Below are 14,434 nucleotides of genomic sequence, written 5' to 3'. Positions count from 1 at the left end.
TGTTTGTTTTGGCCACATGGGGATTCCCATGCCTTTCGGGGGTATGGGAATGTTGCCGCCAGAGCCTGGTACATGGAGCTGCCCGATGCGGTTCGTCGCATCGTTGACCGAGCTGGCTTTGGGACTTTTTTCATGGGACTCTCGCGCCTCACTGCGAGTAGGCCTCTCCTTGCTGCTCTGGTGGAGAGGGAGTGGGGCACCACGGACTCTTTCCATCTTTCTGCCACCGGGGAGATGACGATGACTCCCTTCGACTTCTCCACGCTCACAGGCATCGGAGTGGGGGGTGATCCGATACCCTTCGATACTGACATGGACGAGTGGGACGCCGCTCAGATACACCTGCTCGGCGCTCAGCCACCTCTCGCTCGGGCAGGGTTTGTGAGATATTCATGGCTCGAGGACCATTTTCGGATCTAGGCACCTACTACCTAGGAGGAGGAGGAGCAGTACGCCCGGGGCTTCATCATGTTCTTACTGGGGACCACTCTGTTTGCCAACCGGGCGAACACCATCGCCCTCTACTTGCTGAGGGCGCTGGTGGATGTGACACAGATCCGCCGCTATGACTGGGGTGGCACAGGCTTGGCCACTCTCTATGGCTATATGAGTTCGTCCTCCCGCCTTAGCGGACAGTTGCTCGGAGGCTACTGGCGAGCTTGGGAGGTACATATTCCCTTCTCTGTCTTTTCAGTTCTGTTTCACATTATCTGTACACTGCACACGCTGTACACTTTGCACAATACACTGCACATACTGCTTTCTGCTTTATCTGCATACTGCTTTATCTGTATACTGCTTTATCTAATAAGCATGCTCATATCTGTTCTGTCATGCTGCACAGTTGTGGTTGTATGCCTACTTCCCGAGGCTTGCCCCAGTGCCAGATGTGGAGATGCCCCTTGGCATTCCATTCTCTCACCGCTTCGACGTGAGGTGAGAGCGGAGACCACGGGAGTCCCTCATTTTCTTCCGCCGCTACTTTGATACCATCACCGCGGCCTAGGTATGTCAAACATTGTAGTTCATTTAAGCTTCGCTTTGCTTTGTTCTTTCAATATTAGTAGGTAATAAACTGCGTTTTATTTGCAGATTACCTGGCAGCCTTGGGCCCCATTGCCTGACGCAGTTCGGGATCGGTATGCTGGTGCCCGAGAGACGGCCCGATTCAGAGTTCTATTAGAGGGCCCCATCTGCCGCACGTGGTACTTTGGGGAGCGTTTCTTGCGGCAGACCTTGGGTGTGCCAGGGCAGCCGGTTCCAGTACCTCCTCCTACCCATGCGAGGGTCATTGAGAGATACACCTTAGCGGAGATGAGGAGTTACACCATCGGCTGGAGCCATGAGCGCTTTGTAGATGAGGGCGACTATGCGGAGTTCGTCTAGACCTATATCATGCGGACTCTGAGTAGTGCTCGTCGAGCTGAGGGGGAGAGGCCCACGACGCCAGTGGCTGGAGCAGGGGCACCGAGAGCACCTAGGGTAGCGAGGGTACCTTTGGCTCGAGGTAGGAATAGATCTCGGAGAGGGCAGGGAGCCAGGTGGCTTGAGCTGCCTACTATGATGACATGCCGAGGGCAGGGTGGGGAGACTTACCAGATCCCCATCGCTCCTTCTTCACCTGATCACGAGCTAGTCGGATTCTACGGCTTGCCTCCGGTATGCACTACCGCATTTTGTATCTTGTACAGTCATTTCATTTCATTTTTCTTGATATTCCATAGAATACTGATGTTTCTAACACTCTTGCAGACTTCCACCGAGTACACTCGTCAGTCTTTGGAGTTGACTGCCTCCGTGATGGGGATGTTGCAGCGGAGCCTCGACCTGCTAGCTATTTACTGTATTCCGGTAAGCTCTTTCAACCACAATCTCAGACCCTTCATAATCTGATGCATCGCATTATCAACACAGCACTTGATACGCGGCCCTCACAGAATCTGATACACTGTAACTCACAGACTGCTCATAGAGTTCATCACGGCCTTCATACACTACATTCACACACTGTACTCTGTACTCACACACTGTATTCTGTTCTGATATACTGCTCACGACATTCATACGCTGTACTCACACATTGTATTCTGTTCTGATATACTGCTCACAGCATTCATACACTGTACTCACACACTGTATTCTGTTCTGATATACTGCTCACAATATTCATAGACTGTACTCACACACTGTATTCTGTTCTGATATACTGCTCAAGGCATTCATACACTGTACTCACACACTGTATTCTGTTTTGATATACTGCTCACGGCATTCATACACTGTACTCACACACTGTATTCTGTTCTGATATACTGCTCACGACATTCATACACTGCATTCTGCACTAATGTATTGTTCACAGCATTCATACATCGCACTCGTACACTGCATTCTGTATTCATACTCTACTTTGCTGATGCATTTATTCATCATTTTCAGCCCCCATTCCAGATGTCGGCTATAGGGGTGCTCCAGTAGGACCATTTGCATCCACCCGAGAAGGAGGGAGAGCAGGGTGAGGGACCATAGTGCACCCCCGCACCAAGGTGGGGTGCACTCATGTTGGGAGCAGCTCACGAGCGCCAGTTTCGGACGATGATGAGTCCGAGACGGTGGCAGAGGTAGAGTCATCGGAGGACGAGACTGGGGATGATTCGGGCTCGAGCTCAGATGGTGGAGCCGGCGACGATACTCCTGGACCTTCATCCAGGAAGAGGATGAGGACAGACTCTCATGCCTGAGACCATTTATCTAGACTTTTGTTGTTTTTCTTTTTTTGCTTTTCTTTTTGCTGGTAGTTTGAGCACCTTGTACTGCCGCAAGCAGGTTTTGTTTTCTTCAAAACTATGTATTTGAAAAGATGATCGAATGAAACAAGCTTTTTGCTGAAAAAGTGTTGCATTTGTACATCGCATCGCATCGCACCATATCGCATAACAATGTAATCGGATGGAAATTGAACATGCATGTACTGCCGGGTCAGGTAGACCAACGTAACAAATTAACTCAATAAGCAACCATAAAACCTTGACAAGTTTACAACTCGATAAGTAGAGAGCAACAACTTGATAAGCAAAATTGTGACAACTTGATAATCAAATAACAACTTGATGAGCGACAACTCGATAAGCAAATGAGCGACAACTCGATAAGAAAAATTGTGACAACTTGATAATCAAATGAGTAACAACTTGATGAGCGACAATTTGATAAGCAAATGAGCGACAACTCGATAAGCAAAATGAGTAACAACTCGATAAACAAAATGAGTAACAACTCGATAAGCAAATTGGAGTAATACAGGTGTGACTTTGCAAAATCAACACTGGAGGGCACTGGAAATGGAACTAATCACAAGTTCTCAATATGTTCAACATATAGAGTGTTCGTTTCGAACACACCGTTCGCAACATAGTACTCTGTTTGTTTTGGTCACACGGCCCATGCAGGACACTGCTGATTCTGAATACACAGCCTATTTTGAATATTGCTCAGTCTGAACTCACAGCCCATAACACAGCATTCGATTTATTTGGCATATAGCTAATCCTGAACAAACAGCTCGATCCGAATAGACGGATGCAAAGATGGGATTGGCAGAAGTTGAAACATACTCAGATGCTCCATATGTGGAAGAACAAATGTGGGGACTGGCACAGCACTCTTAGCACAAAGCGATTCATTTTGAAAATCGAGAAATGAGTTCTCAATCGGGTATTGAGCCTACGACCGAACACAACGAAAAAAGACTCAATAACAGAAAACAAAAGGTATACAACCAAAGGACAAACACAGAAACCTGAAACGACTCAAGACAAGAATCGAGACAAACAAAAGACACGACACTCGGATGTGTTACAAAAGCGAGAGGCCAGTTTCTTCAGGTATTGTTTCCCACCCTTTCTCATCTGTGATTCTCACATCACTCGGCCCTCAGGCTCTTTTTTCTCTGAAAAAGCCCTTTTCCTGAATTTTTCTCTCAACGCACATCTCTCTATTCTTCAATATCTCATTTTTTATCCCTCTCCTGGGTGGTTGGATGGATAAACAAAAGGTTGTGGGTTCATGCCCAACATTATTAGCTCGCGGCTATCTCCTCTGGTGTCATTTAGTCAAGGCCCCGGAAGAGGGAATGGGGTAACTTGATCCACTCGAGTTCGTGCTTCGCACTTGGCTTGATACCTCGTTGCTCGGAGGATACTGGGAGCTTTTGGCCCTGTGTTGTTAGCTTCAACTGTGCGCTTTTCTGGCAGGTAGAGTGCCCTTTTTGGTAAACGCATGGATAACGGGGAAAAGACAGGAAGCCTGACTCAACTGTGCCCCTAGTTCATCATTTTGACCCTTTTTGTTTTGGTTTTCTACTAAAACAATTTTGACCAATATGAGAGTTAGATTAACAAACTTGTTCAATTTGCTAACTTAAAATCATGCAAGTTGGGTTGTGAGCACTGAAAATTTTCCTTTTTTGGGTCCGAGAAAGGTCCAATTTTTTGGAAAAATGGAATAATTTTCGAGACAATTAGCCAACCTTAGTAAAAACTCTCAAAAACTATTTTTGCGAACAGTCACTGCTCAACGAGCACGGAACCTACTCTTGAGATACACAACCTCGAATCCATAACAATGGAAAAATTGCCCCTTGTCCGAACGGCGCTGCATGGCAACGGAAAGTTGCCCCTTGTTTGGATGGCGTCGCAGCGTATTGGCAACGGAAAGCTGCCCCTTGTTTGGACGGGCACCGCGGTGCATTGTAATCAGTCCTCATAGCGATGGTCACAACTGAACTCTTGGATACAGGAATGACAAAGATGATCAAAACCATTACATAGACACAGTCGATTTGGAAGTGTTTGTGGCTGGACTTCGGGATGAAGTTGCCTACATATCCAAAAGATGGGAATCAAGCCTTACGTAGTTCGGGTAAGGTACACTCGGGTATTAACCTCTCCTTTTGCGCTCTAACTTTTGCCAAGGTCGCCCTTCTGGGTTTTCGACCTTGCGAGCTTTGTTCTTTTCTTCTTTTCAATTCTTTTCTTCTTTTTTTTTTTCTTTTTCATCTTTTCTTTTCATTTTCTTCATTTTTTACTTCTTTTCTTTTTTTTTTTTTTGCATTTTTCTCTTTTTTGTTCTTTGCTCAAACTTTTGCCTGGGTCGCCCTTCTGGGTTTTCGGCCCAGCGAGCCTCTCAAGGGTAAAAGTGTAACTTTGTCCATGCCAAATGGTTTTTGAGATCTCGAGGTCATCTGAATCCATTTTCTTCCGTTCTAGGATTTGGCATTCTTGCCACTCTTTGTTGATTTGCAGAATGATCCATCTTCGGCTCTTCGAACACTTTTGACATTTTTGCCCCTAGTTCAAGGGGCGCTTTTGATCTAGCTTCGCAAGCTTCATTTGATGACATCTGATCTTCTTGATCTGACTTTGGTGCCTCTTGTTAGAGGGCTGCTTCGAATCTGGCCACACAGGCCTCCTTTGATGGTCGACCATTGAACATTCTGAATTTAAGTCCAAGGTTTGAAAATGAGGGGTTGAGTCTTGAGGCTGAGAGCGATCCTGAGCTGCACAATCTCAAGAGCGATTCTACACAGGTCTTCGTAGGACTGCGCAAAACATTTTTTTTTTGGAAATCTTTTAAGGAGGCGACAAATCGTTCGTACTGAAGATAGTGTAGAACCAATCTGGATCAAGCCAGGGTCCTTCTCAGTACTCACACTAACAAGCATGATTTCAATCATTAAGGACTTAGCATGCCTCTCTTTCTCTCAATTGATCAAATTTTGCAAAATCCAAGGAATTCCTTCCTCTTCGTTTTCATCACAATGCTCAAAAAGGTTTTGAAAAACTTAGGTCAATACAATGAGTTCAAAGCACAGAAAAGTAAGTGAAAAGCACTGCCACTTCGTTCTGAACATTGTTGGCATAACAGGCTCAAAGTAGCAACAAGCACAAAAGCACGACAGCCTCAGCTGTTTTAATCAGATTTCTTGGTTGCAACTGGCTCCACAGCAGAGACAGACTCAAAAGAAAGGAAAAGACAAGCACAAAATATAACAATGGTGTCCGAGGTAACAACCCCGAGATCACCCGACTCCTATACAACAGGACTGACTCGATACAACAAGCCAGGCCTTTAATCAAAAAAGACTGGCTCAAAACAAAGAGACAAACTCAAAACAAAACCACAGAATTGACTCAATACCCAAGTCAGAGTGTACAACAGTCATCACTTGCAAAACGCTCAAAACAGTGCGTGCCAAACGCCATATCTGAAATAAGCCGAGCGCCGCCCGCAGGTGGTCCAACCCCTGATCACATACTTGTACTATCTTCGAAGTCTACAAACTCAGTGGTGACAGACTTGGCTGAGCTTGGCGGGAGGATGACCTCATTATCGATCAAGTCTTTCACTTCGTGGCGAAGACGAAAGCAATTGTCAGTGGTGTGACCAGCCTGTTGATGGTACGCACAGCACTGGGTAGCATCATGACCCGGTGGAAGATGTGCAGGGAGAGGCCGAGGCTCAAGAGGTTTGAGATGACCTTTTTCCATGAGGATTCGAAGAGCCTTGGACAAAGGCATGTAAAGGGCATGAAAGACCCTGCGCCCTCGGGGCAGGTACTTTGAAGTCTGTGGATTTTTGCTGGGCGCACTAGCAAAAGGATCAGCGGGTGCTACCTTGGCTCTCTGATCTTTCCCAGGTGTAGGGTTAGGATTGGCAGGAACAGTTCCGGTGCGACGGTCCTTATCCTGATTTTCCCTCTGGCTTGAACTACTCTCGGTTTGAGTGGGGAAGATGTCATCCACAGTCTTAGCCAAAACTGCGAGTACTTGTTACTTATTCAACCCCCCGGCTTTCAGAGCCTCAACAACTTGCTGGAGTTGCGCATTGGGATCTGCATCTGCCTTCATCTTGTTCTTTCTACTAGCCTCAGCTTGGTGGGAGGTTTGGGTTATTGCTTCAGTGCGAAGCCCCGTTGTCGTTGATACGTCATTGCCGCAGTTCGAGACAACTTCAGGCTGGCTGAGCTCAATTACAATTCGCCCCAGTAGCGGGGGCTCCTGCAGCATGAAGTTCCTGACGTATGAAGTGGCTGGTGGTGGAGCCGACATCCCATGGGCTAGATCAGCCACAGATCTCTGGAGGTCTCCGATCATTCCCATTAACTCAAACGTGGTGGGTTCACGAGCTTGAAACATCTGGGGTTCCCAGATCGGGCGTGCAGCAGGCGACCTGGGCGGGTGTGATATCTCAACATTGGTCTCACCCTGTAAGGTGATCCCTTGATTTAGTGCGGCTGCCATAACTACAACTTCCTCTGAATTCTGTGACATCATAAATCTGCTGAACTGAACGGAGGTGATGTGACTGGTGACTTGACTGATCAGATATCTGCCTTGCTTCAGTGAAGGAGAACATTGGCTATTCTGAACTCAGATCTCTGAAACCCCCCTCTCCTGAAAAAGAAAACAGGCAGCGTCTCAGCCCAATTTTACCCAAACAATCGTAAGTACAACTAAACAACTGTATTTGATCACTAATCACTGTTCCCCAAAACTACTGCCCCAAAACTGAATCTGATACCCACAGATACTATTGATTCTCAAAACACTGACATTGATGCCCACAGGCCTGATGCCCAGACTTGCAAACGGATATGTGCGTTCCCTGTAGAGGTCAACTCTAAAAGCACATATAACAAGCAAATGAAAGCCAATACACCCCTATAGTGGGGTAGGGTTTCCCTGTCCTAGTTTCGTCAAGAACTAGGGTTTCACTACGCATACAACGGTTTCAAACAACCTACAATCGGGTAAGCAACCTGTCCAAGCTTGGGATGGTCACTATGGATTCCGATATGCACTAGGTCGAATGGTTGAAAAGGGTGCCCCAGTAAAAACTAGGGTTTGTGTTCCCATCGTGGCAGAGCCCGTAACCGGTTAGCCTTATGGCACGCTTCTCGAAGCAAGCCTCCGGCAAACTGCTCAGGAATAGCAGATGGCAAACACGGTGTCCTAGGCGCACCAATGCACATCCAATGCAAAGAAACACATGAGTGTAGTCAAAATAGGATATCATGAGTTCAAGTTAAGTTCTCTAACTCCCCAGCAGAGTCGCCAGAAACTGTAGACGTCCCCGAACGCCCCGGGAGGGAATCCCTCGTTTTGTTCATTTTGGGCTTACTACAATTCAGGACTCAAATGGCACGGTCCTGTATCTAATCTCGCAGAGTGCAATGCAAGACCGATGAATCATCAAAGAGTCCAAATCCGGCAAATCGTTTTGAAAAACAAATTTTTAGAAAGAAGTGCCAACCATGGACTGATTTGCCAGATACAGAGTCGCCACCTAAATATTTTGTTTTGGGAGGAATTTAGGAAACCCTGACTTGTGTCTAAGGCCACGTGTCCGTCATCACCAAAGTTGCCTCGGCTCGGGAACTTGGGTACGATTGGGGAATGTCATCTATGAGCACCCCCGCTCGCCCGATCCGAAGATCGGCCTCTACTGAACATGATATATAGTTTTGAAAACATTATGCGTTCTTTTTTTTGGGTGGATAAGTCATAAAATAAAACAAAAAACTTACACCACTACAAGGGGCATACCCTAGGACCTAAGCCAAAAGACTATACAAGAAAAAGGACCAAGAAACAAAAAAACAAACAAAGCCGAAGAGGCCTTAACCAAACCAGAATGAACTGTTAACAAAACATATCTAAGCGATCAAACGAAAATCACGAGAAAAAAAACAAAATTAAACTAGGGAACCCAATCATAGCAAAATGAACCCAAAAAAATGTGTTCATGGGCCGCATGCAAATTTTGATGAGGAACATGAACACACCCGCACAGCTAAGCAGCAAGCATTATGCGTTCTTATTCCGGTTAATTAGCTAATCTTACTATGTGATGCGCACAACAAAACAAGTATAGACTAGGTCACCTAATTTGGAACAAAGCATCGCATATCCGTTTGTTTAGAAATGGTTTGAAGTTTGCTATTCGCAAGTAGGTTAAAATACGGATTTCAATGAATTATCTCAATTCAAGTAACCCAACCTTCACCCACGGGCATCCAGGTAGTTGTATCACATAAGCACATAGCCTCATGGTAAACATGCTATCATGGCAACACTTATACGCATGCACTATGCTAAAGCATAAACGCTTACCTAGTACTCCGAGCCAAAACAAGGAACATGTTAGTAATCAAATGTATGATCCAAGTCCATGTTAAGATGGCTAATGCATCGCATACAAAATGCAACTAGAATAGGCTCGGCTAATCTAAGGATGGCATGTGAAATGCAACAACTCGATACACGTATTCAAGTTGGAATTGAAGTACTATGCAGTTAGTATGATGCGCCGAGCCTGGTGCATGCAATACGAATGAATGGATGCACGCATGCATAGCATAAGGATGCTAATTGAAATATGCCCTAATACTAACCATCGTAAGCGGTTAAATAAAAGGGAGAAAGAAGTGGGGGTTGGAAGACATGCATCACACACACGCATGCTTATTACCCAATTCACCCTCTCTCGGAGGGACCAAAAGAATAGTACAAATTTAACTAACTAACAAGCTAATTAAATAGTTACAGACCACTTAACTAGTTAAGTAAATTAACTAAGCTAATAAAGTGGTAAAATAGCCTCGGGAAGAGGGACCAATGCATGCGTGCCCGGCTTCGCTCGGATTAAGGCTAAACTGTAACTGAGAATGATAAGTAACTGATTAGAATGAAATCCTGAATTGATTATAGGTGTGTATTGTTTTAAATGCGTTTCTATCTGTTTGATTTCTGAATGAATCTGTTCATATTTTCATTTCGAACTGCAAATTGAAGGCCTTATCGACGGCCGAATCTGAAATTGATTAGTGTTTTATGCTAATTAGAATTTATGACATTTTATGGTAGATTTAATTGAAATGTGATTTGGAATGATTAAATTAGATTCAATAAGGTTAAATTACATTAGTTGGTTTTATTTTCAATATTGCCCTTGAGTGGGCTCATTTGTTGCTCATCATACATACACCTTGATGCATCATTTCCTCCTCCATCTTTTGAGACCAAAATCGAGAGAGAGAGGAAGAGTAGGAGGAGAAAATTGATTCAACAAATTTAGCTTGGAGACTTAGAAGACTTGGGGGGAAATTGCAAAATTGAGCTTGTATACCTTGAATTCAAGACCTAAGGTAGAGATTTCATCCTCTCATTTGTGAATTTAAGTTGTATCTTGCATGGATCATGGAAATTTGGAGTTTAAAGTCAAGAATTAGTTTAAAGTGTTGAGTTGAGAGTGAATTCATGCATGCATGTCCTTATTTTGGAATTTAAGGTTGTTTTTCACGGAATTCCCACATGCATGTCCATATCATAACATTTTGAAGTTGTTTTTCATGAAATTCTTGCATGCATGGCCATATCATGGTAGTATTCTAGGAACTCACCATGTTTTTCTATCAAATTGCCAATTTAATCTTGGTTTGAAGTGTTGGGATTCAAGGGAGATCATGCATGTTGTATTTAAGCTTTGTTCTTGAAGTTATGGTTGATTTTGTGTTCAATTGGCTTACCTTTGCGCTTGATTTTACAAATGATCTTCAAAAACATGTTGTAATATGAGTTTCCAAGAGTTTTCTAGAAAATTAGCCCAAGGGCATCGAATTTGAAGCTTTAAAAGTTGAGTTTTGAGCTTGAGGATCAATCTGGAAATTCCAAATTTTGGATCCACGCTCGAGCGGGGGACTTCACGCTCAAGCGTACACTCTGAGTACATGCACTTCCGCTCGAGCGTGGAAAGTCACGATCCAGCGTGAAATGCATATGCCCAGAAGTTCATGTGTTTTGCAGTCCGCTCGAGCGAAAGAATTCACGCTCGAGCGAGGACCTGAGTCTCACGCTCGAATGTAGGTCGAGCGCCTATCGAGCGTGAAAATCGCACATCCAGTACTTTTCTTGAATTTGCAGTCCACTCGATCGGGGAAAGTCACGCTCGAGTGGAGCTCTTTTGTCTGCATGTCCGCTTGAGCATAGAAATCCACGCTCGAGCGTGGACCCCTGTTTCAGCAAATTTTGAAAAGTGTTTTAAAGTACATCTTTGCATCCTCATTCCATCCTTGGCATTCTTAGGCCTAGTTTAAGGCATCTTAATGAGGATAATGTTATAGAACCACACCAAGTCGAGTTAAGGGGCTAAGTTATTGATTTCCTAGTGTGTAACTTAGCGTGTGCTCGTTCTATTACTGTGTAGGGTTGGCATCCAAGGACGCTCATTAGCTTGTCTGTAGCCCAGAACTCTGTGAGTAACAATGTTGTAAAGATACGTTCAATTATATCTATTTTGAACGAATGACTGTACTGTTTTCTGAAATGACAATGCTTACTGAATGAATGTTTGTCCTACTTTTACGAACTGTACTCGTGGTATCCATAGCAACATACTGTTACTGTACTGTTACTGTTACTATTACTATTACAGAGATCTCTGTCGGTTCCCATGTTGAAACCACTACTATATACTGTTATGATGGCTATCAACTGACTGCTTGGTCTGTTAAGACCTACTGTACTGTTTTGCTATTGGATGTACCACATATGACTGCTATGGTTTCTAAATGACTGATATGACTGTTTAATTACTGAAATGAAATTCATTCTTAACCTCTTTACACAGCTGTTATTCACTGGGCTTTAGCTCACTGTTTATATTTTTATGTAGGTGTTCAGGCACCGGATCGATGTTAGGGGCGCCAAGTTAAAGTTCCGTTTTGTTAAGCCAACCGTTGTGCCTCATTGAGAGGTTCAAATTCTATCAAGCCAAGGCTATCTTTGGGGTGTTTTAGACTCGCCCTTTTTGTCTCTATTTTGTACTGACTGAATAAGACTAGACTGTACAGTTATGGTGAAGGGATTTGGTCCCTAACCTGGATGTTTGTGTATATGTTGTAAATATGTTTTGGTAATGAATGTGCATATGTTCAGTAAAGTCTTTTTGGCATACAGAATGTCATAGCTCATTGGACATCTTTATTTACTGTTTTGGCTTCCGACAGCCCCTGTACTCTGTATTATTGTCTTTACTGTTAAGCAAGCCTTTGGTAATCACAGATTACTGGCTGGTTGCGATGCTTAAACCCATAGGGGCGAGTTTGGGTCATGACACTCTTAAACAAAGCATAAAGCACAACTCTCAAACACAATGAAAAAGTGATTAAAGTGAGAGTGTGACAGGGGTACATGCACTGAAATCACATGCTAAATGATGCTATATCATGCAAACATCACAAGCAAAGCATGCTAAGGGCCTCAAAACACAAGGCTAGTGAAGCTAATTACACTATGGCTATACAAAGCAAGTCCCAAAGGACCAAGACCACTCAAAATAGAGTTAAAACATGCCAAAATATGAGCAAAAGCATGCTGAGATGGAGCTAACACAAGCTAAAATGATAGGCCAATTCATTAAGCATGCTAAGCTGGTAAGCATGATTACACTACAAGTGTAAGAAGCAAGCAACAAGTGACCCAACCAGCCAAAAATAGAGCTAAATCAGGTAAAAAAAGTCACAAAAACATGCTGAGATTAAGCCATGAGATGGTAGAAAAACATGCTCACATGTTGGGCCATCAACACTTACAAAGAAGACACAAGGAGGGGAGGCCACCCTCTCATATTTTGGCCCTCAAAACCAACTTTTTACCATTGAAAATTCCCTGGATTTCAGTGGTTAAAAGACCAAGAAAAGGTTGTTTGAAAAGCTTTCAAATGTAGCATAATTCTTAGCAAATAAGCAACAAAAGTGGGTAGACCACCCCTAACTTCAAAAGGGCCTCAAACCACCATTTTTAACACCTAAAAATAGAGGTTTTTGTAGTTGACAACTAGGCCAAAATAGCATGCAAAGGTGGCCAAACTAATATGCAAAAATAAGCTTAAAATGGGAAAAGTGATTACCTTTGAAGCACAGTAGCAAAACAGCAACTTTTCTATGCTAAAACCAACTTTGAGAGCTCAAACAAGACCTCCAAGAACCTCAGCTCCAAGGTGGTGGTGTGTGGCTAAGGGTCTTAGTGCAAATATGTAAACAAAACTCACTTTCAAGCACAAAATATGAAGAGAGAAAGGATTCTAGAGTGAGAGGCAGAAATTTTGCTCAAAAAATTCTGTAGAGAGAGAGGGATTTTAGAGAGAGAGGCTCCCAAACTTTCTAACCTTCCCAAAATGAGAGATATGGCCTCCATATATAGCAATATACAAGCCTCAGGTCAAAATATCTGAATACAGGACAGCAGGAGCAATGTGAGAACAACTGGAGGTAAATATCTGCAAAAAAAAAATGAGTTTTGACATCGTTGGCCGGTAAGGGATCATTGATGGCCTACACTACATCATTTCTAGCCAGCAAGGACCATCAATGGCCAGCACTACATCATTCATGGCCGACATCCTTCACCAGTGGCCGGCAGAGAAAATCTACTCTCCAGGTCCAACTTCAAACGGGAATAACTCCTTTATCTGGACTCCTTTTCAGGTCATTCTTGTGTCAAAATTTAAACCCCGAAAGTAAGCTTTCCAATGGCGATGGCTTCACATCAAAATTCCAAGTGTACAAAAGTTATGCTCATTTTAGTGAAGCTGCTCAATTTCGGTCCTACCCGGATTCATGCCCAACTTCTTCTCCAACTTGGTTTCTTCTCTCCACTCCAATTTTCTTCAATTCCAAACACCTAAATAAGGTGTTTTAAAGATTTTTTCAAAGAGTTCACCTCTCTTCCATTTATTCCCACTTTTTTTTTCCTCGGTTTACTGAAAAGCGCAACATTTAACGAAATGCGAGCCTCGGAACATCGTAGAAACTTCTTTCAAAAATGTTTTGAAAGAGAGGGTTTTAAGGTCTAAAATCTTTTGGTCAAAATTGTTTTAGTCCAAAAATGGGGTATAAGGTTGGGATTTGACTCTCTCATTGCCGAAGAAATCGAACCTTTGCACTGCACAACTTTCATCACCAAGTAAACGATCAGTAGCGCCCAAGTCTTAAGGGCGGTCAAAAATGGGGTGTCTACAGGTATGTGCTGCATAGTACAACTTATAGATTTTTGATATGGAAAATAATATTATTTTTGAATCAGGTGATGTTATTTTTCATGAAAATAAATTTCTTTTTAAATCTAGAAATAGTGGGGGTCAAATATTTTATGAAAATATTTTATCCATGCCTAACTCTTCTATCTATCTCAAGTTTTTCAAGAGCAAGAAAATTCTGAAACCTAGCCAAGGAGGAGTAAAAGAGTAACAGTCGAAAAAGATTTTGGCCTTGACTGTTATCTTTACAATGTGAAAGAAATTCACTACTTTCAAATAAAACACGGACGCTAATGGATTTACCTCTAGGTTGTACAACTATTGGGTGTAAATGAGT

The sequence above is a fragment of the Camellia sinensis genome, chromosome 12 (genome assembly GCF_055761805.1).
Source record: "Camellia sinensis isolate YWXY chromosome 12, ASM5576180v1, whole genome shotgun sequence".
Classification (NCBI taxonomy): domain Eukaryota; kingdom Viridiplantae; phylum Streptophyta; class Magnoliopsida; order Ericales; family Theaceae; genus Camellia; species Camellia sinensis.
This window is presented reverse-complemented; position numbering follows the sequence as displayed.